Genomic DNA, 27,830 nt, shown 5'->3' with positions numbered 1-27,830 from the left:
ATAGAGCACTCTCACAAAGTGGTCGAAATATATGTAGTATAAACACTAAAATATTCAACCATTTTACAAGTCTAGAAGAACCCTTTTTTATAGGTAATAGAAGGGGTCTCTTAACAAATTCAACAAATAAGGTTCTAGAAGCCTCTCTTCTAGTCATGCTCCTATTAATCTTTCTAGGATGGTCATCTAGGCTCTCATGAGGAGTCATGGACTCATTATCCTCCCCTTCTTGGAGAGAATTGGACCACGAATATGTAAAACCTACATGAAAAGAAGAAAGATCATACACATTAAATGTATGACTCATGTTGTTACTAAGGGGTAAATCTAACTCATATGAATTATTATTTATTCTCCTTAGAAAATCAAAAAGGCCATCCCCGATAGGGTGGAGTTTGGACTTCCTTTATATAGGAAACATCTCCTTCCTCAAGTGAATCCATACCTAATTACTCTCTTTGAAGGTGACCACTTTCCTTCCTTTATTTGCAAACCTTTGGTATTACCCAACCTTTCTCTCTATATTCTTATTGACTTGGGCATTCAAATCTTGGATCATCTTAGAACGCTCTTCTCCATCTTTGCAAGTCCATGCCTCATGAGTATGAAGAGGAAATAAATCAAGAGGTGTTAAAGGATTGAACCCATAAACAACCACAAAGGGAGAGTAGGAAGTTATGGAGTGCACCACCCTATTATATGCAAACTCTACATGAGGAAGAACGTCTTCCCACTCCCTAGGATTCTTGGCTATCATGCACCTCAACATTTGGTCCAATGTTCTATTCACCATCTAGATTTGGCCATCTGTTTGAGTGTGATAACTATTAAAAAAGAGATGTTTGGTTCCAAGCATCTCATATAATGTCTTCAAAAAGTGGCTTAAGAAATTTGTGTCGCTATCACTCACCATGGTCCTAGGTATGCCATGAAGCCATACAACTTCCTTAAAGAAGAGATTTTGAATGAAACTTGCATCATCTACCTTATGGCATGGAATAAAATGAGCTATCTTAGGAAACCTATCCATAACCACAAAGATAGAATACCTACTTGGCCTATAGTATGAAATTCATTGAGATGTCTACCCAAGGCAAAGAAGGGATAGGTAAAGGAGTACAGAGGCCATGGGATTGAGCCTTATACTTGGCCTTTTGGCATGCTATGCAATTTCCACAATGTCTCTCCACATGCTTTCTCATGTGAGGCATTAAGAAGTGCTCTTTTAAGACCTCTAAGGTCAACCATTCCACAATCACAAAGATAGAATCCTTACCTTTCCTTGTCCTTGGGAGCTCTAGTATGAAATACATTGACATGTCTACCCAAAGAAAAGAAGGGATACGTAAAGGAGTGTAGAGGCCATGGGGTTGAGCCCTAGAATTGGCAAATTTATTTAGATTCCTTTATATTTGCAATGTAAAACTGAATATAAAAACATAATGCATGATATGAATATGAGATATACTATGAGAGTTATCAACCGGAAATGCACATATGATGGCAGTAGATAGGATTAATGCATACTAGCCTAATCCTAGAATGCAAATGTGATTTTTGTGCATTAAGATAAGTCCATGTAATAAAAATAATAATAAAAAAATATTACACTATTTTATACTGATAAAAAATTATTTTTGTTTCTGTTACATATTTTATATCATGTTTTAGTGGACTGAATTGTATTTACGGATAAGTATAAAAAAGCATAATTCAAAATTGTCCTCTTTTCAATCCAAAGATAGCACTAGATATAGACAGAATTAAGTAGAATATGATAACTTAAGTCAAGAACGAAACCATGCATATGAATTATAAATGACAAACTTAGCCATAATTCATATTGTTTTTTAATTAAAATTGAAGCTTTTTCTTTCGTGAACCTTGGTGATAAAAGTTTGTTTATCGAGATAAATAACACTAAAATAATTCTAAAATTCTCTTCTTCTTTAAAGGTGGTTTTACTTAACCGTTAGAAATTTAGATTTTATTAGTAATTTTAATTGTTGAATTCTTTTAAAGGAAAATCCTTCTCTGAAACAAAGCCTCTGTTTCTCATTCTCGAAAATCGAAAACTGAAGGGTGCTGATATCTGATTTCTGGGCGATTTCTCTGGTCTGTGAGTAACCTGGTAAGTAATACAAACTCTCACCTTCATATTGTTCATTAATATGTTCTGAGTAGGTGTAGCCTATTGCTCACTATTTGTCCTCTTTTCAATCCAAACATAGCACTAACTATATAGACCGAATTAAGTGGAATATGATAGAAAAATAACTTTCATTCAACAATCCAAACGCATGGAAGAGAGTTAGTGTTCATCATCTTCATCAGCTACTGCACTACCTTCACCTTCGAGAAAAATATTTTTTTTAAAACTATTTATAAACAAATGTTTTAAAATATGAGTGGATAAATTAATTAGACTTAAATTCCTTTTCTTTTCTTACAATTTCGTGAATGATACTTTTGGTTATTGTAAAACTTTAATACCAAGTTTAACTTTTAATTTTAAAATAAAACAACTTGAGTCTAATATGCATATGTATTTTCTAATTATTGAAGAAATGTCTAATATTCTTTTAATTATAAAAGATGTCAAGTTTTATTATTACTCATATTTATGTTACTAATTAACTAATATTGTTATAATATATTAATAGTCTACTTAAATTACTAATTTTTTTTAACAAATTAGATGATTAAATATATAATTAAATTTCTATAAAGATTATAATGTTGTATAATGATAACGAAAATGAATTTAAGCCACCTTAACCAGTCAAATTTTCATATTGATGATGTTCCAACTTCAAATATATTTAAGAGTTCTTATTTTACTATGTAGGTTATAAGATGAAAAATTTGTCCCCATCTTCGCATCCCTCATATGCAGGGGGCCCAAATTCATACCAAATAAAAGAATTTGGTATTTTAGGTTTGGTAGTTTTTATTGTGTGTTTATTTATATTTGTATTATGGTATATGTATCGTGGAGGTGAACCAGTGCATCCTTCACAAGACATAGAAATGAATAATAGAGTATAAACAAAATATATTATGATGTACAAGTATAAGATGTATCAATTGAATAAATGTATCACAAATTTATGATAATAAATTTGGTAATCTTAATTATATATCTTGTTTTGAGTTATTTTAGGTTGTTAATATATTTGCTTACTAATTTTATTTTATTTGTTTGATAGTTTTGTCATAGGGTTGTTTTAAAATTTGTATATTTAAAACTATTTAACATGGCAATCAGTTATACTTACGTTTTGGTTTAAAAGAAGTAGTATCCATTAAAATTAAGTTATAGTTAATGAGTGAATAATATGATGTACTTCATTTAGATTGTTTGTAACATAATATCAACTGGAAGAAATGGAATAAAAACGTTTTTATTAATAAACATTTTCAAGATCAAGAAATATTTAAATTTCAAATAGGGTTATTAAGATGGTTATCCTCAAATCTAAATATTTTCCCAATTGATAATAATGAATTGTTACATATTTAAACACTTAGGTTGATGGTTTTTTCTAAATCATGGATGAAGAATATAAAAAAAGAAGTATTTTTATCTGTGACGGAAATGCTATCCCAATGTCTCATTAGACAAAGCCGAGACCTACTCAATTTTTGAGTTTTTCATATTATGGTCATGCACTACTTAAGCCTTATTGTTATCACTGTGATTCCTTGGAGCTGTGACCGGTAACTGTGGTTGATGTTTGGGAAAGTTATCCTGTGTAGGAGATGGTGGCGTGAGACCTCTGCGTTCTTTAGCTTTTCCCCACACTACTAGGTAAAGCCCCAGCACAACAACGATCGCTCCAATAATACTGATATATCATATAGGGTCAGTAAAGAGAAAAAAAGAAAATGTGGAGAATGAAAGCATTGTAGTAGTACCTTCCAAGGTAGAGTATTTCAGATAGGATGATGCAGGCCAAGCCGGTAACAATGATCATACGCAGAGGATTGAAAGCAGTCACAATAACTGGACCCATGGATTTTATGACCATGCCTTGTATGTAACTATTCCCTGTAATACGTACAATGTTTAAAACAGTGGTTAAGAAAAATATAAGATTTTCAGACCAAACAGTGTTGTTTAGGTACATATATTACTGTACCATGAATCCAATCCAAAAGCACTAACCGCGTAAGCAGGGGCAAAGAGTCGTGTGTCCCAACCAAGTGACCAAGCATGAGGTTGCTGGCGTTCTGCCAAGATTGCAACAACAGAGCTTTGAAGTGTTCCTACAAAGCAAACCCAAGTGGCCACCGACATCTCTGCTGGGTATTTTCTCAATGTTATGGCCTACATAACACCAATCATTAATTTCTCCAAAGATATTCATAGATATTTCATCTTATAATAATATGTGAAACTTAATTACAATAATTAATTACAATAATATGTAAAATGCAGAAAAACCTGCACAACCAATGAGGAGGAACACTTTTCCTATGACCCAATGGTTGCCGGTGGGGTTGCTCACGTTCTCAGTTTGGCTGGCATGGCTGCTCGAAGATCTCATGAAACTAAGGACGGGGCCTTTGTAGAGTGCCATAAGCAAGGTTCCTCCAAACGTTACTACGGTGCCAATCACTTTCGCTTGACATGCTACCTCCTTAATTTTCATATGCTCCATTCTGCCAATTTTAAAAACATGTCAATTCTCTCTTTCTTTGATTCTCGGAGTTTAAAAATAATAAATTTGTTTTCTTGAAAGCTATACTTCCAAAGACAATAAGAGAAAATTAATTAGCGTTGTGGGACTTTTGCCTAACATTTCTATGCAAGCATTTTAATCCATTACTAACCAATCCTCTGTGGACCATTATTTAGAACCTTTCTTATATTTATTACATAAGCTTGCAGGTAAATACAAATTGTTTCGATAATGTTGCATTGGCATCTTCTTGAAAGAGAAAGACAGAGTTTGAAGCTAACTACATCTGCATCTTTCATCCCCTAACGTCGAAAAAACTGATTCATCAAAATGACTATCAACAAATCGAGTTGTAAATAAGTCACCTATTGATGGTTCAAGATATTTTATTATCGACGAAAAATCATATCCAACATATATTCCCGAACGTCTTTGAGGACCCATCATAATCCTTTTTGGTGGGAAAATTGGGACATATACAACACACCAAAAAATTCTTAAATGAGAAATATTAGGTTGCTGACAAAAAACCAACTACAGAGGAAAGTATTTATGATAACTAGTTGGTCTGATGTGAATCGATACTACATCATGCAGAATTGCATATCCCCAAGTAGTCATTGGAAGATTAGCTTTCATAAGTAATGGTCTTGCAATCAATTTTAGACGTTTTATCAATGATTCTGCAAGTCCATCTTGAGTATGAACATGTGCTACTGAATGTTCAACTTCAATTCCAATTGGCATACAATACTCATTAAAAGCATGAGATGTAAATTCACCAGCATTATCAAGACGGATTTTCTTAATTCGATAATCTAGGAAGTGAGCTCTTAACTTGATCAATTATGCTAATAACTTAGCAAATGCCTGATTTTGAGTTGATAGTAAACAAATATGTGACCATCTAGTGGGTGCATCAATTAATACCATGAAATATCTAAATGATCCACATGATAAGTGTATTGGACCACAAATATCACCTTGTATTCGTTCTAAAAATGAGATTGACTCATTTCTAATTTTTTCTAGTGATGGTCTTATTATCAACTTTCCATGTGAACATGCAGTACATGAGAAATCATTGGATTGAAGAAGTTTTTGACTTTTAAGTGAATGTCCACATGAGTTTTCTACTATTTTTTGCATCATGATATCTCCAGGATGACCCAACTAATCACGCCAAACAAGAAATTCATTTCTATTTGTAAGCTTCTGGTTTACATTGACATGCGTCTCAATCGCTTTAATATACGTGTAGTACAAGCCATAAGCAAAGGCTGATAATTTCTCCAATACACATTTTTTATTCGACTCAATTCGAGTGATATATAGATATTCAATATCTCATTCATTATTTGTCTCAATATGACATCCATTTAGACGAATATCCTTGAAACTTAATAAGTTTGTATTGGATTTTTAATAATGAATTTTTAATATCCAATCTTGTACCTCTTGGTAGAAGTACAATAGTTCTTCTAGAGCCTTCAATTATATTTGTAGTACCAGAAATAGTACTAACATTGACTTCTCGCATTAATAAACAAGAGAAAAATTTATTACTCTTGAGAATTGTATGAGTTGTCGCATTATCGGCAATGCACAAATCATCATCATTGGTGTTAATGCCAATATTCATTCTTCATATAAACATAAATATCAATATTAGATCTTACTTTGTAAGAGGAGAAGAAAAATAAAATAAAATAAAATAAATAAAAATAGATTATTTTATTCATAAAAGTATGAAACTTATATATATAAGAAACATGAAATAAATATAAAGCATTGTCTTAAAATTAAGAACATAATACCAGAAAATCTCTTTTTTAACACTCTCATCACTAATGAGGCGATCAATGCTTCCATTTGGTTTAGCAAAGAAAATAACAATATCAAGATGAGTAGCATCCATATGGCCATAATTAGAATCACCATATTCATAAGCAAAGTGTGTTTCTATGTTTTTCTCCTTATATGTTAAGATACTTTGATGTACAATAAGTACAACTCAAATGGCCTTTACCACCATAGTGATAACTTATATTATCATCTTGTACCCACTTATATACTATGAAATTGTCTTTCTAATCGGTATGAGACTTCCAACACACCTCCCTCACACCAAGGTATATATATCTTGTGTGTGGGACTAAACATTAATATATGATCCGATAGTAACCCGATAGCGGGTGAAACTATATACCTAACCAACACAAATATCGTTAGGATATGCTTTAAACAATGGTTTTGATACCATGTCAAGAAGTGGACTTTAAGCCTAAATCAACCTCACAAAATCGACTTGTAAGGTGACATTTGCACCACATTTTTCTTTTCCCTTTTGTACATTATTGTTTCACTTTTGGTGATAATGTGTCTTTGAAATTTTCTTTATAACCATGTCCATAATCAATATCACCGTCATGAATATAAAAATCAAATGTTGTTGTATTCACTTCTAGGAATGGAGCAGAGTCAATTGAAAATGTTTCATGATTTTCTATCCTTAAAAATGTCCTTACTAAAATAATAACTTGTAATATTTTCTCTTTTAAAAAGATGTTGAGTTTATGGAACAAGAGTACACTGTTGCCAAATTTATTAATAACTTACTAAGATAATATAAATAGGAGCAACCTCCATTGATCTTAGTTGCATAAATAGCTATAACATAATTATATTTTGAATTTTCAAGATTGATATTGAATACAAAAATATCTTCCACTCTCACACAGTAAAAAGATAATACAGTTACTGTATATAGAATATATAGAAAATACTATTCTTACTATCAACAATATGAAAAAGAGATTAAAATAAAAGAGAAAAAATATCATGAAATAATTATTATAGCAACAACTAAAGTTATCTACATTTTTTTATAAGAAAAGTTATCCTACATGTCATTTTACAATAAGATGACAATCTAAAAGTCTTTTACAATACGTATACATAAGACATAATAGGGTTAAAATATGTATGCCTACTGACTCACATACCATTTAAATAGTTAGGAATTTTGAGGAAAAGGTGGCTTGACTCACATACTGGTTGTGTAGTTGCTTCGCATTCAGCATGCAACATCAACAGCAACACTCGTCAGCAGTCAAAAGCTTCGAACATGCAATGAGGGGAACTTCGTCGTGCCTCTCAACCACACACACACACACATATATATATATATATATATATATATATATATATATATATATATATATATATATATATATATATATATATATATATATATTTTGTTGGTCTTTTAGACATAATGAAGAAACATCAAAAAGGAAAAGGTAATTTTCGCCAGTTCAGACTTCCTACCATTCAGTATAAATTCATACGTCACTGTCATTTTCTTAATGCTTTCTAATTCACTAGACATTAGTTCACCCCAAGGGAAAATGGTTATTCACTATTAATTAATGCCCCTGTCTAGTTTCTTTTAATACTCTCTGTCTTAATTTTAAATTTCGGGTTGATTTGGTCAAATTTGGTGGAATTTCGGTTGTCACGATCAAATTTTGTTAAATTTTAACCATATTAAATTTGGTCAAATTTGGTGAAATTGCAGCCATATCTGATTCATCTAAATTTGACTGAATTTCGTAATGGTTAAATTTAATCAAATTTGTTCAAATTTCGATTGGTGTTAAAGGATGAATTCAGTCAAATTTCAACTGGGTTGGACTTGGTCAAATTTTTATTGGAGCCAACTTGGATAAATTTTGGATGAGGCCAATTCGACCAAATTTTGGTTTAGGTGGACCTATCTCGACCTCAAGTATAGGCGGTCCATCTCAACTTTTTTTACCTGGGTCGACTAGTCTTTTACTTCGGCTCAACCTAGCTTGTCTCATCCTTCGACACAGGCCAATCCATCTCAACCTCCAACCCGAGCAAACTTGTCTTGACCTGCAACTGGGATGATTTGTCTAAACTTTTGGCCTGGGTCACCCATTGTGACCTTCGACCCATTCGTCTGTTCTAGACCTACAATCGTGTCGGCCCATATCAACCTGTTGGGATTTCTTTAGGGCTTTAGAAAATATGAGAAATATGAGATATATGAAATATATTATATAAAGAAACTTGTTATTGTATTTTATGGATATACCCTATATATAGAGCAAAATGTGATAGAATATGAAATATAAAGTATTTACAATATCACAATCTTAATCTAAAATAATAACTAATTTATAAAACTAAAATATTTCCTAGAAACTAATTTAAATATAAAGATACTAAGTAATATTCTCAACTTCCTTCTTGCTTAACATCTGTTTATTTAAATTTTATATCTTCAAATTTGATCCTCTATCTTTTAGTGCTTGATTTTCTCTGCTTTTTGTGCTTGTAATTTTTGTTTTTCTCTTTCTTCCATGGAATCACATCTTCCTTGAATTTGGCATTCTTTTTTGTTCTATTAACATCATCTTCTTTGTGAATTATGGATTTCATGGTAGTGAATATTAGAATGTGTGGACCTTCATATACTTTTTCACTTGGACTAGATGTGTCGATTTGGCCCCTAGCCCATGGGCCAGCCCTGGCCCACTCTTCATAAAGCCCCCTTTTAGGGGGGCCCCAAATGAGGGGGCCTAAAAAAAGCCCTAGCCCCCAAAGCCTTAGCCCCCAAAGCCTTATCTCTAGTGGGTTACGGTTAGGGCTAAGGTGGGTTAGCCCCCAAATAATACTACATTAAGCCAAAGTTAAAGATCAAGTCGAGCGACCCGGATGGGCCCGATGACTCGGAAAGGCTCGACGACCTAGACGAGCCCAATGACCAAGACGGGTCCGATGACAAGGACGGGCCCGACGACCAAGATGGGCCTGACGACCAAGATGGGTCTGACAACCCGAACATGCCCGACAACACGGACGGGCATGACGACCAGATGAGCGCGACAACTCGGACGGACCGACGACCCGGATGGGCCCGACGACCCGGATGGGCTCGAGGACCCGAACGGGTCCTACGACCCAGACGGATCCTACAAACCAGACAGGCCGAACGATCCTAACAAGCCTAATGACCTGAATGAGCCCAACGACCCAGACGGGCGCGATGATCCAGATAGGCCCAACGACCCGAACGGGGTCGATGACTCGAATGGGCCCGACGAGCTGGACGGGCCCGATGACACAGACGGCCCCAACAACCCAAACAAGACCGACAACCCAGACCGGCCCGATGACCCAAACGGGCCCCATGACCCAAACGGGCCCCATGACCGGGACGGGCCCGATGATCCACACAAGCCGAAAGACTCGAACGGGCCAGACGACCAGTATGGACCCGACGACCCGGATGGGCCCTACGACCCAGACCGGTCGGACAACCCAGATGTGCCCAATGACATGTACGAGCCTGACAACCCAGACGTGCCCGACGATATTAACGGGCCCGACAACCTGGACGGACCCGACAACATTTGTCGGGCTAGTTCAAGTCGTCGGGCCCGTCTGTGTCATTAGGCCTTTCTGGGTTGTCGAGCCTGTCCAGGTTGTCGGGCCTGTCTTGCTTCTCGGGCCTGTTCAGGTCATCGGGCTCATCCGAGTGGTCAGGTCTGTCTAAGTTGTCAAACTCGTTTAGTTCGTCGGGCCCGTCCTGGTCGTCGGGCCCGTCCTGGTCGTCAGGCCCGTCCTGGTCGTCGGGCTCGTCCGGGTCGTCGGGCCTATCCATGTCGTTGCGCCCGTCCAAGTTGTCGGGCTTTTATGGTCGTCGGGCTCATCCGGGTCGTAATGCCAGTTCAGGTCGTCGTGCCCGTTCATGTCATTGGGCCTGTACATGTCGTCGGGCTCGTTTGGGTCATCGGGCCTGTATAGGTCATAGGGCCTGTCCGGGTCATCAGGTCAATACGAGTCATCGGGCCTGCTTGGGTCGTCGGGCCCATCCGTGACATCGGGCCCGTTCGGGTGGTTGGACTCGTCCTGGTCATCGAGCCAGTCTAGGTCGTATGGCCCGTCTAGGTCGTCGGGCTCGTTCGGGTCGTCTGGCTCGTCCGGGTCGTCGGGCCCCTCCGAGTTGTTGGGCCTACCTGGGTTGTTGGCCCGTCGGGATTGTCGGGCTCGTCCGGGTCGTCGGTTCCTTTCATGTCGTCAGGCACGTCCGTGTTGTCGGGTTTGTCCTAGTTGTCGAGCTCGTCTAGATCGTCCAGGTTGTCGGGCCCATACGGGTTGTTGGGCCTGTTTGTATCATCGGGCCCATTTGAGTCGTCGTTCTTGTCAAGGTCGTCGGGCATGTTCGGGTCATTCGTACTATTCGAGTCGTTGTGCTTGTTCGGTTAGTTGGGCCTGTCCCACAGATAGTACTTAATTTAAAAAATAATATATTTTTCATGTGAAAGATGAAAGCCCATGGGTTGGCCCTGTGGGCTTCTTTGTTGGGGGCTTTTTTAGCCCTAGCCCACATGGGCCAGGGCCAAACATTGTGGGCTGGGTCAAATTGACACCTCTAACTTGGACATCTACTTTCTTCAAGAGGTATTGCATTAAGGAACTTGCTATTGTATTTTATTTATATACCCTATATATAGAGCAAAATGTAAGAATATCAAATATAAAGTATTTACAATATCTCAATCTTAATCTAAAATAATAACTAATTTCTAAAACTGAAATATTTCCTAAAAACTAATTTAAATAAAAAGAATATTGAGTAATATTCTTAACACAATCTTTGTTTTGGTCCGGCCCGGATCAACTTGTTTCTACCTTCAGCTTTGGTCGGGTTGTCTTGGCTTTCGGCTCTATCTATAACTTAGAATGAATGTATTTGTTTTTAAGAGTTAATTAAAATTCTATAATATATAGTTAAATTCATTTTAACTTTGTCCAAATTCACTTAAAAGGGAACTTTGAGAACTGAAGTTTTTTTTTTTCACTATCTCAATTGAAGCCCGTAAAAAAACTTATTCAAGAGTGAACTAACTAACATATGGATCATGAATAAGTTGACACTGATTAGTGAAAGAATTATGATTGAATAGGTTAGTGGAATGAGAAGTGAACAAACAGAACAGTGAGTCCCAACGAGAATTGATGGAAAATTAGTATTGTGAGCTAATGGTAGTACGGATTTCAGTGTTCTCTCCACTCCTACCACGCACTTAACACTCATTTTTATTATTAATTATTTATTCCTTTTAACTATTATATTATAATAAAAAAACTTAAAATAATTTCGTGTTAAAAGATGAGTGCATATACGAAGACTATATGCACCAACATATACCAAAACATGTGACAAAAGTATTATAGATAGATATATTAAATTAAAAATGAAAAAAGTAAAATAAAATTTAAATCTCTAATAAAACGTAGCACGAAATAATTAACTATAGCCCTTTAATTTTTTATGTGTAGAATTAATAGCCCTCATTCATTTAAATAAAACGTGTGCGTGCGCACACAAAATATTAGCAGTGCAAAATATCAGTTATAGCATTATTTATTTTGTTGCGTGAGAGTGATACAATTAAGGAATTTGTTGCGATATAGGTAAATTTAATTAAATTTCAAATTAAAAATATATTAAAAAGTAAATAGAAACAAAAAATAATTAATTAACTACGATATTATGATAAGATATATAATTTAACGAGAGTACCACTACTAAAAATTTAATTTATAGCGTTAGTTAAAAGTGAGGTTTAGTGACAGTTTTAACCGTCACTATTTTTATTTCTGTTAATTAGTTAACGTAGAATTTAGCGTCACAAAATTGTTATAGCATCGATTTAATATAACTGTTGGAATAACCATCACTAATATTTTTAAAGTCAGTTTTATTCACCTTTAGATTAATATTAAAAGAAATACTGAATATTTAGCAACAGATATAATCGTCAGCAAAATCATAATTCTTTTTTTTAAAAATCATCTAATATTAGAAAAATCATAATTATTTTTTTAAAAAAATCATCAAATATTTAGTGACAATTACAACTGCTAGAAAATCAATTTTTCCTTTAAAAAAAACATAAGATTTAGCGAAAGTTACAACTGCTAGCAAAATAATTTTTTTTTTAAGAAAATATCTTAGAATTAGATGTTTATCTCAAGGTCTTACCATTTAGTAACAACATAGGAAAACAAAAGTTGTTTCAAATTTGATCTCCAATTCAATAATAAGAACGTTACTTTTCCTATAATCTTAAGCAACATTTGACCATTCATATTTTGAAAGAAAAGAATCATCCTATAAATTTAACTTGTTTTCTTTTTCAGACACAAGATCAAAACATTCAGACGATGATGCAATAATAAAAAGATGGGGTTGAGGAGGAAAGAAAAGGAGAGTACCATTAAATACACCCTGGAACTAAATCCTGTAGAATTTTTATTCTCTCGTTGATTTTAAAATCCTGGAAAACAAGTGGTGTTAAGTGGCATGTGTAATATCCCGTCTGGATATTACAGATTTAAATAAATAAAGTAATTAAAATGAATAACAAAACATAAATACATCGCATTTATGAATAAACCTCATTCTCTAAAAGCGCGGGGAATTAAAAACTTTTATTACCGTATAATAAAACACTGTTCCATAGTTTATAAAGTGAAACAATATTCAAATATCTCTCAAAAGTTTACATATCATTTCCAAAACTAAAATCAATAAAACATAGTAATATATTCCCATGTTATCCCTCGCTCCGTGTCTAAGCATCACAAGCACCACCTGCATCAACATCTTTTGCTCACGTGTACCGCGTGCACGATCATCGCCAAACACAAGCAGATAGGCTGAGCTTATGAAATCAACATACATCATAGTAATAAACATATAACCAACCATATAACTATATTTTCTGCAAAGAACCAAAATACAATCTTTCTCTATTCTCTATCATCTGGCCACAACCAGATCATTCGTGTTTTACCTCTTTTAGTGATTACCCCAAGGTAATTTGCTGCCAAACCTATCGGCCACAACCGACAGAGCACGTGCGGGAACCAATGCCTCGGATCATACACCGTAACGCCAGGTGGAGTTCCTAAATACGAACATAGTCTGTAATGTCCCAAGACTACCAAACTCGTCAACGATTCACTAAGGAGGGCAATCTATATGGACCTATCCGTACTGGCCACAACCAGCACACTCACACCGGCAACACTCGCCAACCCAAGCTTAACTCAAGGGTTCCTCGTGTTCATCCGCCATCCCGAGCTCAACTCGAGGAATGTACGTGCTTAACCCCTATCCCGAGCTCAACTCAAGGGATACGTTTCGAGCTCAACTCAAGGAACCCAACAATCTTACCTTTGAAGCATCACCAAAAGCCTTGTACATCACCCTACAAAGTCCAATAACTAGGACTTACAGCAGCCAAATCACCTAGCGGGGGACACGTACCGCTAGACGCTACAGCTTCTAGACCGCCTGGCGGGGGACACGTACCGCCAGGCGCCAAGCGCCTAAAAACACGCAAACACACCAGCCACCGCCTGGCGGGTCAGCCCCCACCGCCAGGCACCCACGCTCCAGAGCCCTAGAGATGCTGCCGCCACCGCCTGGCGGAATACGTCTCATCGCCAGGCACCTCACCCTATGCAGACTCCCTGGTTCGTTGCTATCGCCTGGCGTGTTGAATCTCGCATCCAAGTGCCACACCAGAACCTAGCCAGGTATTGTTTTCTCTAATTTCTCTCAATTCCACTCAGTTGTTAAGACTGAATTCATGAATTAGCACACCCCCAGAGTACACTTTTTCAATGGATATTATATCACCAAAATTTGCTTCTACTAGTATAAGCCCTCTTATCCTATCATACCAGTGAGTTGATTTTCTTAAGATTGGATAACAATTCACCAACAACCAAATACAACTTATATTCATTATATATCATACCCTGACCGTATTATGAGTATTCCATCCATTAAGCCCTCACAAGCATGTGACCCTATCTTGATACTTAACCTGATTAAACTATACCAGCCACTACTACATTTGTATTTCAGCCATAAACCCTTATATGACAGATTTATTTTCCTATCTACCCTATAGTTTAAATATTATATCCTTAACCGCACTTTACTCTCCTCTCTTCTAGGTATCCAATTCATCTCTTTCCACTAATTCCTTCACACCTCTTCATGTCCACGAACTATCACAACAATCAGTCTGAACCAACCCAACCAAAACCCCAGAACGCCACTGGTGCAACGTTGCCGCCTGGCGATAACCTGTCTTCCGCCAGGCAATGTATCAGACCTAAAAAATAAACCAGTATCTGTTACGCCTGCCAACATTCTCATGCACTCCTTTTTCGCTTCTCTCGTCCATTCTCTCTCTCCTTGGCACAAGAAATCCAACAATGCATTCCTCTAATTCAATACTAATTATATCCAGCAAGAATCACAGACAATTACTCCTCAACTATACCCCAATTCCCGACCCTAGGGCACTTAGCCACTGTTTCATTCACTTATGCCTACTAATGCCTAAAATTGTAAATCATATGATATCAAAATCATTCGTTAATCATTACAGTTAGCTTTTCCATCTGTTAGAAACAGCCTAGATCACAAAAACATTGATTCGAGCCAAAACTTACTCGCACCGCCTGGCGGGTCACTCGCTAACGTTAGGCGCTTCATCCCAACCCAGAAATATGGTGCATCGCTTTGTGTCGCCTAGCGGCTGGGTATATGCCACCAGACGGTTCCTTCTCCAGGAACCCAGAATTGCAGAAAGTGGTATGAGCCGCCTGGCGGCTTTGAAGGCCCGCTAGGCAATTTCTGAAAAATTTCCAAAAACGTGAAATTGTATAGTTTTTAATCCAACAGAGGCGTCTAAATAAACATTCAATCATACATATATTTATGCACATATACATTAGCGAGTAAAACTCCCCTAACCTGGTTTCCTTGTTAAAAGTTTGAGCATTTCACTAAAGTTCCTCTTTGCTCACCCAAAGTCCTCTTAGTTCTTCCTCCAATCAGCCACAATTCTGCACTCAAACCTTATCACTCTCCAATTTTCGTGCTCTGCTTTCTAAGTACACATACAGGTTGCCAAAACCCTTCTCCTTACCTCACATTGGCCTTTTAAAGGTGTCTTAAAGCTAGGTAATAACACAAAAACGAATCCAAGGTTTAATGGTGATGTTTATTGTCATTCATTGACCCTTTATGATCCATTTCTCAACCCCCCCTTGGCTGCTCATGCATCTAGGGTTTCCATTAACCTTTCAAATTCAAACCTAAAACCCAAAATGACAAAAATAAAGTTTAATTTGGGTTCTCCAAGGCTTGAACCCACAACCAGGCCAATGACAAGACAATGCCAAACCATCATGCTAATTCATGTTTCTTGCTAACTAGTATATACATGTAAAAATATAAAATTCATGTAATTAACACATAAATGTCAAACATAGGACTCGAACCCAAGTCCTCTCACATAAGTAAAGCACTCTTAACCACTTGAGCTAGTACTTTTCAACATCATATAAGTTAGAATTAATTACCATAATTGCTCTCTCTACCCGCATTTATTAATTAATTATTTAATTAATTAATTAAATTTTGTGGGTCTTACAACATGCCTAGGAACAAATAATAAATATAAACAAAAGAAGATGAATATTCTTGACAGATTAAACACAACAGTATTTGTAATAACTTTCAAATAATTTTCTTTAGAACCATCTTATGCTGAAATTTATCTTCCAAAATTTATGTATTTTCAAAACGTATAACTCACCCTTAAACTTTTCTCTAGTTGAAGACGCCAAGTGAGTTCCTCCACTATTTTTTCAAGTTTTTCCTTAGCCTCTATAAGTGCACTAGTTTCTCTTGCAGCCTAGCAAATGGACACAATGTTAACTCCTAACAGAAAGAGAGACATTAAAGAATTAGGAATAATAAAGTGAGCTTTGTGGCTTTTTGTTGCTTTAACGTTAAGAAAAGAGTCATATAGTAGCAGCTTAATTGGTTTCATTTTATCATTCATAAAACTACTAAAAAGAAAAAAAGGATTGTGTGTGTCATATTATGGGATATTTTGTCCTTTGTTTAGTAAAAGATTTATTTTATGCCTACCACATGTTTCATATTAAAGACATGATTAATAAAATAAGTTAAAACATAAAATAGATGAAAAATGAAATTAAAAAGTCTTTGAAAATATGGCATTGATGCATCTCAAATTAGAAAAGCATAGGCAAATCTATGGTCTTTGTTTATTGGCTACTATCTCACCTACTGGTATTCATAGCAACTCAACAAAAATTGTGTATCACTACCATTTTATTGTCCAACCAACACAATTTTTATTACTTTTACAGTTACTTCATTCTCTCATTCATAGTGGCTAGTAAATCAACTAAAATATGCAATGAGATTCATCTCTTGTAATTGTTACACATAGTTAGATATTTTTAGTTAGTAGTTAGATAGAAAAGTAAATTCTCAATTATATACTCAACATAGTGGAAAGTAAATTATGATGTGAGTAGTTACAAAATTGAGTATTAAGCTTTAGATGATATAAGGTGCCTTTCTAAAAGTTTTTGCCTCTTTATCTCTTTCCACAAGATAAATAAAGCACTTCTTGGACATCGAAACAACCTCATCTTTCTAAGCATGGAACTATAATCTCTTGCTACCTGAAATGTGTGAGAAAAATGTATTAAGCAATATTATTGTCAAATATATAATAACCATCCATTGCTACCCTCACAGATGTACATAGCAACTATTGTTACATTTAATATTAAGCATGGGCATGAAATGTTTTTGATAGTATTTTGAGGTTGTGAAAGGAATAGTTGATGGAGTAGAGAAAATTGTGGAGATAGTAGAATGTGGAAGTTGTAGTTGCAAGGAGTATGTAGTTGTAGTAGTGAGTGGCGTGTTAGATGTTGTCTTAGTTCTTATCATACATCAAATGGTAGAGTACATGGGTGTTTATAGACCTATAGACTATTCTAGAAAAGTGCTAGCCATAACTTGTGTGGAATGTTCTATATTTTTGCCTATGTAGAATGTTCTTGATATTTTCTTCCTATCCTAGGCTTTTCTACTTTGTTCTAGAACATTCATTAAATTTCAATACTTTTATCTTAGGATTTTCTAGATTCTTCTAGAATTTGCATTACACTTTAATACTCCTCTTTGATGCAAATTCGGTAGCTCCAAGCATAGCGCGTAGTAGTTCAAACCTTGGTCTTGGTAACGCCTTAGTAAAAATATTTGCAATTTGGTCTTCTGTTGTGCAGTACTCGAGTCAGATCTTCATATTTGTCTCTGCTTCTTTGATGAAATGATATTTAATTGCTATGTGTTTTGTTCTACTATGATGTATTAGATTCTTCGTCATTGCGATAGCTGATTTATTGTCATGGTTGATTGTAGTAGGTCCATTTTTTTTCTCCCATATCGTCGAATATCTTTCGAAGCCATACAACTTGACTCGATGCTTCAATAGTAGCCACGTATTCTGCTTCAGCTATTGATTGTGCCACAGTTGCTTGCTTCTTTAATGCCCAAGAGAATATTCTCGATCCAAGTGAGAAAGCATAGCCTGAGGTGCTCTTCATGTCATTTATTGATCCTGCCCAATCACTATCGGTGTAGCCAGTCATGCTTGGGTTAGTCATGATTTTGTACCATATTCCAAACTCATTTGTCCCTTATAGATATCTTAAAATTCTTTTTCCTACTCCATAATGAATCTGACTTGGTTTTTGCATGAATCTTGATAGAAGACTTATAGCATACATAATGTCTGGTCGTGTGGCTGTGAGATATAAGAGACTTCCAATCAAACTTTTGTAGTGTGATGCGTTTGCTTCTTGTGCTCCATCATCTTTTTGTAGCTTCGTTTAGCACCAATGGAGTAGCAAAAAGTTTACAATCATAAATCTTGAACTTCTTCAATAGGACTGCAATATATTTCTTTTGAAAGATAAATATACTATCTTCTTGTTGTTTCACCTCTATACCGAGGAAATAGTTCATCAACCCAAGGTCGTTCATCTCAAATGTCTTCATCATGTCTTCTTTAAATTCTTTCATCATCTCCAAATTGTTTCTTGTATAGATAAGATCATCGACATATAAGGAGACAATGAGGTGATACTGACCTTGTGCTTTAATATATAGTGTTGGCTTACTTTTGCTCCTCTTGAATCCTTGATCGATGAAGTATTGATCAATCTTGCTATACCATGCTTGAGGAGCTTCCTTTAGGCCGTATAAGGTCTTTTTTAGTCTTAGTGCTTTGCCTTCATTGCCTTTGTTGATCAAGCCTTGAGGTTGTTCAACATAAATCTCTTCTTCGAACACTCCATTTAGAAAGGCTAATTTGACATCCATTTGATATATATTCCATTCTCTTTGTGTTGCAAGGGCTATTACAACTCTTATTGTATCTAGTCGTGTGACTGGAGCAAATGTCTCACTGTAGTCAATTTTTGGTTGTTGTGAGTATCCTTTTGCAGCCAATCTGGCCTTTTGCTTTTGTATAGTTCCATCAGGATTGAACTTTGTTTTATATACCCATTTCACTCTAATGATGTCTTTTCCCTAAAGATAGTTTACGAGCTCCCAAGTGTTATTCTTCTCAATCATTTTAACCTTTTATTCCATAGCATTGACCCATACTTCTTGTTTTTATGCTTCTTCATAGGAATTAGGCTCAATCATGGCTATACTGCAGGTTTTGTATATGTCTACTAAAGATCTTACTCATCTTGGAGTGGACTCTGGTGAAGAATCTTCTAGTTGTTGTTGTTGTAGAGGTGGAGAAAGCGTACATGAAGCTTCTGCATCTTTTTGAATTTCTTCTTGATATTGTTGCACTAGGACTAAAGTGTTGCTTTTAACAACTTTTTCTTCTTCCCAACTCCAAGAAGCATTTTCATCAACTTCAACATCTCGACTAATGACAAGCTTTTTTATTTATAGGTTGTAAACTCGATAGCCTTTTGATTGTGTGCTATATCCCAAGAATATTCCTCGTACAGTCTTATCTTTAAGCTTGTGTCTCCTTTGATCAGGAACATGTATGTAGCAGATAGATCCAAATACTCGTAGGTGTTTAGTTGATGGCTTTCTTCCACTCCAAGCTTCAATAAGAGTCTTGTCTTGGACTCCCTTAGTTGGACATCTGTTTAAAAAGTAAACTGTAGTGTAGACTGCTTCAGCCCAAAAGGTGTTAGGCATACTTTTCTCTTATAACATTGATCTTGCCATCTCCATGACTGTGCGATTCTTTCTTTCTAACACACCATTTTGTTGTGGAGTATATGCAACTGTTAGTTGTCTCTCTATGCCTTCATCTTCGCAAAATTTGTCAAACTCGTCAGAGGTGTACTCCTTTCCATTATCACTTCTAAGTACTTTTATCTATTTTCCACTTTGATTCTCAATAAGGACCTTGAATTTCTTGAATATTCCAAAGGCTTCTGACTTTACCTTTAAGAAATAGACCCATGTCATTCTAGAGAAGTCATCAATGAAGAGGATGAAATACCTATTGTTGTGATGTGAAGGTGTCCTCATTGGTCCGCAAAAATTAGTATGGATCAACTCTAGTAAGTCTTTTTCTCTCCATGCTTTGTCCGTCAAGAATTGTAATCGATGTTGTTTACCGAGGAGACATCCTTCGCATGATTCATTATTCTTCTTCAAGCATGGAAGATCTCTCATCATGTTTTTCTATGCCTTAAAGCATAAAAGCTTTAAGGCATGTGTGTTGAAGTGGCCAAATCTCCTATGTCAAAGCCATGAGTCACCAACTTCTACCTTCATGGCAATATTAGTTCTAGGTTTGAAGCTTGTAGGAAATCTTCTATTTCTCTTCTCCATTTTTACTTGGCCAATTTCTATCTTTCTACTGTCAAAAATTTTGGATGTATCTTTCTCAAAGTGAAGAGAATATCCATTCTCCATCATTTGGCCAATACTTAAAAGATTCTCTTTAAGATTGGGAACTAGTAAAACATCCTTGATGAATTTTGTACCTTTTTTATCTCCACCATGACAATTCCTTTGCCTTAAGACTCTATTGTGGCACCGTTTCCTAGTCGAACTTTGACATTGACAAATTTATCAATGTCTTTGAAAATGCTTTGATCTTTTGCCATGTGATTGCTGCATCCACTATCCAAGTACCAACTTCCTCCTCCGCTAGGAGATTCTTGATTAGCATAAAATAAGCGTTGCTCCTGATTATATTCTTTAGCAAAGTTTGTTTGATGCTTATTTTTTTTACGATAATACTTCTTTACGTGGAAAAATTTCTTGCAGTATTAACATTGAGGTTTTCCATGATGCCAACAATCTTTTTCCATGTGACTTGTCTTTTTACATATGCCACATGGGGGATATTTTCCTTGACGAGTCATAGGTAAGCTTTTAGAATTTTCTTTATTTCTATAAATTTCTCCTCTACTTTTATTTCCTTCATATTCTTTATTTTGAGACTGTAATTTTAGTTTTGATTGAAAGACATTTTCGACCGAGTCTTCTTCACATGCCTTTTCAATCTTTATTCATAAGCTTCAAGAGAGCTCATTAGTTGTGTTATTGACAATGTGGACAACTCTTTTGTTTGTTCAATCGTTGTTGCAATTGTATCATATTTTTGGGGAATAGAAATTAAAATTTCCTTAACGATTTTTTTGTTAAGAATAGTTTCCCCATAGGTTCTCATCTGTCTAACTATTTCCTTTATTCTAGAATAGTAGACTTTAATGGTCTCATATTCTTTCATTCTTATTAATTCAAACTCTTGTCTTAGAGAATGAAGTTTAACATTGCGTACCTTATCACTTCCTTGAAACTCTTCTTGTATTGTGTTCCAAGCTTGCTTTGCACTTGTGGCCCCTATTATTCTTGGAAAGATTGTGTCATCAACTGTTTGTTGAAGAGCAAATAAAGTCCTTGAATCCTTCTATTTGTTTTCCTTCAACTCCTTCTTTTAAGCTACAGTAAAAGTGGAAGTGTCTTTTGGAATAGTGAATCCCTCTTCTATCATGTCCCATAATTATTGGGAGTGAAAGAATGTCTTCATTTTGACACTCCAAAAATCATAATTTTCTCTTGTGAAAATAGGTACCGAAATTGATGATGTTTGATTGGTAGTGGCCATGGGTTGAGAAAATATTTTGGACGTAGTGTAGAATGGAATTATAGTTTGTTTGAAGTAGTTGAAAAATTTATCTACGCCCAATAGATGACTAAAGGTAGCTCTGGTACCACTGATAGTATTTTGAGGTTGTGAAAAGAATAGTTGATGGAATATAGAAAATTGTGGACATAGTAGAATATGGAAGTTGTAGTTGGAAGGAGTATGTAGTTGTAGTTGTGAGTGGTGTGTTAGATATTGTCTTAGTTCTTGTCATACATCAAATGGTAGAGTACATGGGTATTTATAGACCTATAGACTATTCTAGAAAGTGCTAGCCACAACTTATGTGGAATGTTCTCGATTTTTGCCCATGTAGAATGTTCTTGATATTATCTTCCTATCTTAGGCTTTTCTACTTTGTTCTAAAACTTTCATTAGATTTCAATACTTTTATCTTAGGATTTTCTAGATTCTTCTAGAATTTGCATTACACTTTAATAGTTTTACACAGACTAATATATTGCTTATTGAGCATTGTAAGAGAAACAACCAAATAACAGTTAGTAGTTGGCAGATGTTAATTAATTTATATTTTTATAGAGACAAATATAAACAAATATGCATTAAACAAAGTACACCCAATCTTAAACTTTTTTTCCTTATAGTACTTGAACCATACATATATAAACTGCATTTGTTGCATCACCACCCCTGCATTACCAACTCACAGATTTAATATAATCTCTCTTTATTCAACCATCCAATCTCTACTTTCCTTCCTACCGAAAGCCAAAGGAAGAATGAGGTTTTGTTCTTCCATCCCCTTGTTCTAGTGTGCTTTTGTTCAATTTTTATTAGTCTCAAACAACTAGAATCGAAGAACAAGATGGAACTCAACAATATTTTCTTATTTTCTTAATGTAAGTTGCACATACCCCCAAGGTTGAGCTTTGATACTCCCCATGGACATAATCTTCTTTCCTTTCAACCATCTGGTGTTGTTGATTCAATCTATAAAAATGATCCGAAATTGAGAAGTTGAAATTTCTGAATAAAATCAAATATAATCGAAAAATAATGTAACAGAAGAAAATATCAACTTAAGAAGAGAGGAAAATGCTTAGAAAAAAATGTTGCAAGAAGAAAGGAAGATTCGTTACAAGAATGGGTTCCATTCCAAGTGAATATAACTTGGAAGATACCTCAAGGAACTTGGACAAGAAAAGATGGCTCAAGGAAAGAAATGGGTTTTGCAATGCGCCAAAGAGCTTGTCAAAATATATTATAAAAGTATAATATTTTAAAAATTCAGATTAAAATGTGTTGGTGGTTTGAAATAGACGGTAAATGTTATTTAATATTTTAAAATTCGTTAATGTAGTGGCATTTTAACATAACTGTCATTAAATAAGTGACGTTACAAATTAATTTTCCTGTAGTAGTAATGACTTTCTAAAAGGACTCTAATCAAGAAAAAAAATCCTCAAATATGTTCTTACTAAAATATTAACTTCTAATATTTTCTCTTTTAAAGAGATGCTGAGATTTATGGAAACGGAATATGTTTTTGATCTCTTAAATTTTAGTCAGAATTCAAATTAGTTCATCTTTGAAACTTTACAAATGTGTAGATTTAGTTTTTTTAACCAAAATTGTTAAGTTTATTTGACGTTTCAAATGCATTTCATGAGAACATTTGAGTTGTTCATACCATTTAACACATTTCCAATTCAATGTTAGTTGACAAACGCACTAAAAAAATGTTATTTAGCAACCGAAATTAGCACTACAACAAAAATGACTTTAGACAACATAAAATATTTTTAGACCATAGTTTTTTAGGCGTGGTATAGGTGACTAGAGTTTGTTAGACAACAATTTTTAGTACGAAAATAATTTTAAATCCGTTGCTTAAAGTCCTCACAATAGACAATGGTTTTTCAAGTTGATTTTAGACTTCACCTATATTTTTAGACCATATTTTTACTGGTTTTGCTCACATAGTTTAAAGCAACAATTATATAATCATGAGTTTTCATGATATTTATACAACATTTATAAAAATGTTGTTTATTTTATTTTTAGGCAACATTTATTTACTGCTGCCTAATTTAGTGTGGTCTAAACTACAAAATGTTGTAGTGTAGCGACCGAAAAAAGTTGGTTGCAAATTGTGACTTAAATAAATAGCAACCAAATAATGGTAGTCACAAATTAGTAACCAAAATAGAGACCAAATCAATATATTGTAATATTTATTCATACAACAACCAAAATAGTGATCCACTATTTTTGGTCGCTACATGCAACATTTTAGCCACCGAATTAGCGACCAAAATAATATTGTATTAGGCACCAAATAATTGTAATATGTTTAATATGGTAATTAGCAATTGAAATTATTTGGTCGCTACAAGTAGTATTTAGCTACCGAATTAGCGAGCAAAATTTTTTATCACTAAATGTAATATTTTAGCTATTGAATTAACAATTAATTTTTTATATCACTAGATGTTCTGTTTTAATTATTGAATTAGGGATCGAAATTAATATTGTATTAGCCACCAAAAATTTATTAGTTGCTAAAATGTACTTAATATTATAATTAGCCACCGAAAATTGTTGGTCGCTAAAACATTATACTTAGAGATCAAATTAGCAACCGAAATTATTTGATTGCTAAATTTACAAACATAATTTTTTTTCCATAAAATTAATATAAAATATTTAATGAGGTTAAACTAACAAGCTAATAAATTTTAGATTAATATTTAGTATAAATTATAATTAACTAAATTATTTCCAAAATCTTAATTTCCTTCTTAATGATATCTAAAATAACTTTTATTGTTAATAAAATATTATAATATGATTAAAGGTTATATTTTTAATAATGAATGACCATACAAAATATTTATTTATTTACAAATAATTTTGTTACTACCTAATTAAGATATAATTAGAAACAAGTTTTTTATTACTATTAACTTATTCGTCAAGATATATGTGAACAACTCTTCACAATGTCTTCTTACCTCCTTGTCGAAATGTTCAAGATAGCTTTTGCTCCAAATCGATATAGAGGGTTTTGACGCTCAAGTAAGATGAAGTGTTCAAGATCTAGGTTTCCTTAACTTAATCAAAGTTTCCCATTTGTATGTCTTTAGCGAAACCATATCGTGTTGTCCAACGTAGATGCATTTAGAGGTAATAGTAGGTTGGGTGATTGATATGATCTCGAGTGTATATACAGTTACTATTATTTAAATTTAGAAATTAATTTTAAAGTGACTAAATTTTATAAGATTATATAATATACCAATTTGTCTTCTACAATTTCATTTCCTTTGTTTGATCTACAAAATTGATAGTCAAATTGAATTTCATTTCAAATTAAAATTGATAACCAAATCCTTTATTGCAAATAATAAAATTGTAATATATTACAAATATTTAGAAATAATTATATTATTATTTGATGTTTTAAAATTTAGATTATTTTTATTTTTATATAAAAATATAGGTATTTTTGTTGAAACAAATTTGTAACCTCCTTCTTCATAAAACATTTTGAGCTTGGCGCCATCTAATTTGTGTAACCTACTTTTCCATAGAACATTTTTAGCTTGCCTCCATTCCAACTTGTCTAACCTCCTTTCATAGTTGTGTTCATTTCACCTCTCCTCTTCGATCCTTAATCAAACTCGCTCTCCCCAATCCTCTCCTTCCTTCATGGTTCGTTCTGCACCAAACCTCCATTCTCCAAACCCCTCTTCCTCATGGTCGCTGCTGCATCTAGAGTGTGTCATCACTAAACCTTGCCCTAAGCTCCTTCCTTCATAGGGGATGTCTCGGTTTCCCCATTTGTTGAAGCACAATAACCATTTTTCCTTGTTTTCCCAAAAATTGCAAGCCCCAATGGATTTCTTGTCCTCTATTCTCTAAAAATTCTTAAGTTGTGGTCCCGTAAATGGTGTGAAATTTCAAAACTCTTGCAATCCCTTGGTTTTCTGCATTATTGAGTATTCATAAACCTCGTAGCTCATAATCTTCCAAAACAGCTGATTATGAATAACCAATGTTTGGTCTTGAGGTTTGTTTTATGGCCATTCCTTATATAAGTATTCTAGTATGATTTTTCTGGTCAGTACATGAACTTATTCCATGAACTAATGAATTAAATAAATATAACTTGTTTTGTTGCTCACTTCCTATCATTATTATTAGGCTTAATTAGTAATTTAGTCTTCTAATTTTTTACTTTGGTTCATTTATTATTTTTTGGTTCAATTTATTCCTCCAATTTTTAAAAAAATGTTCAATTTGGTCTCTTTATAATTTTTTATTCAATTTAGTCTTTTTTTTTAAATTATCTAACCTTGTCCTCTTTGATTTGAGATCAAATTAGTAATTAAATTTAATTAAAACTTATATTTACATGTTAAAATATTTTTTTGATAATTTATACATCAAATCACTCCACCTAAATATTATTTTTAACATTTAATTTTTTATACTATACCTAAATACTCAAATTCTAAACCTTCTCTTTTGATGGTTATTATATATATATATATATATATATATATATATATATATATATATATATATATATATATATATGTATGTATGTATGCATGTATGTATGTATGTATGTATGTATGTATGCATTATTAGTTTAGCAATTTACTTGCCCTCCTTTCAATTTTGATTACAATATTTTTGAATGCTTCTACTTTCCTAAGTTATGTATATATTGGCAGCAAGAATAGTTAAGTACTGGTGTGTTGGACTGTAAAAGTAAAAACCAAAAAGCCAAATCCTATCCTTGGAGATGTTAATAGTCGACCAACAATAAGTTATTATCAAAATATCATCAATAAGTAAACGCATGCGTGAATAAGATGAGAGTAGATGCACCAACAAGAAGAACAAACAAAATTTATTTTGTAGTACATTCAATTAAAGAATCTTATGTCAACTCCTTCTGATCCTTTTGATAGTGCAAATGATATAGTACACCAATCTAGTGATGGTAGATCACTTGACCATTACTTGTAATTATATTGGTTGTTAAATTTTCTCTTTTTTGCCACCGATTTAGCGACCAAAAACTAAGCGTCGCTATGTTATGACTCTTGTGACTGGATTTGCGACCAAACTTTTTTTAAACTTAATAAATCTTTTTCATGTTACCGACCAAATTAGCTCCTAAAATTTTTGTGGTTAAATTGGTTTTCATAGTAGAAGGTGACCAATCCTTTAGCGACGGATTAACAACTGAAATCTGGTGGCTGTTTAGTGACCAACTTTCAATTCGCTCGTTAATGGGTTTGTCACCAGATTTTTCACAACTACATATTTTTGTTGTTATTTTAGTCGCTAATGGATTTGCGACTGATTTTAAGCCTTTTAGCGACTGCAATATGTGGTTGCTAAAATGTTGATTTTTAGTAGTGGCGTGTTTGAAATATCGAATAAACTTAACAAAATTTTGTTAAAAGGACTAAATCTACGCATTTACAAAGTTGAGAGATTTTATTAGACCAAAGTTTCAAAGATGGATTAATTCTAATTTTCACTGAAAGTTAGATGACCAAAAAATATTTAACCCTATTTTTAATTATATTAGAAAATATAAACAAGATTTGCCAAATCTTTTCAAATATCCAAAACAACAACAAAATCTTTGAATATCTCCTAAATATTTAGAGGTTAAATATATAGATTTCATCAACAAAATCTAGAATCACATGCAACTCTGAAGATTTATAGAACAATAAAGTATAAAAATAAAGCATTTTTATTTTCTAATTTAGATTTGTATATTTTTAGTCTAACTTTTTGCATTGTCGACAACTGATTAGAAAAGGCAGAAATCTAATAACCATAAAAAAAAAATATTGTGGCGTATGACAATACCAAATAAAAGAACTATACAATCAAAATATTCTAATCAAATTCTTTTCTTTTATTAATAAAAGATTCGATGTTAATGTGTGGTTATGTTATTGCAATTAAAAGCTTAACTATTACCATAATCACT

The 27,830-nt window shown here is 34.1% G+C and overlaps 1 pseudogene; it reads right to left on the bottom strand.

Annotated features, from left to right (window-relative positions):
* Positions 1-3,676: 3,676 nt before the first annotated feature.
* LOC146885483 (WAT1-related protein At2g37450 pseudogene) lies at positions 3,677-4,300 on the bottom strand (annotated as a pseudogene).
* Between the last annotated feature and the right edge of the window lie 23,530 nt (positions 4,301-27,830).

The sequence above is a fragment of the Vigna unguiculata genome, chromosome 6 (assembly GCF_037176805.1).
Source record: "Vigna unguiculata cultivar grain cowpea cultivar isolate G323 ecotype 2 chromosome 6, ASM3717680v1, whole genome shotgun sequence".
In the NCBI taxonomy this organism is placed as follows: domain Eukaryota; kingdom Viridiplantae; phylum Streptophyta; class Magnoliopsida; order Fabales; family Fabaceae; genus Vigna; species Vigna unguiculata.
The sequence above is the reverse complement of the archived record's forward strand: the minus strand, read 5'-3'. Positions and strand labels throughout refer to the sequence as shown.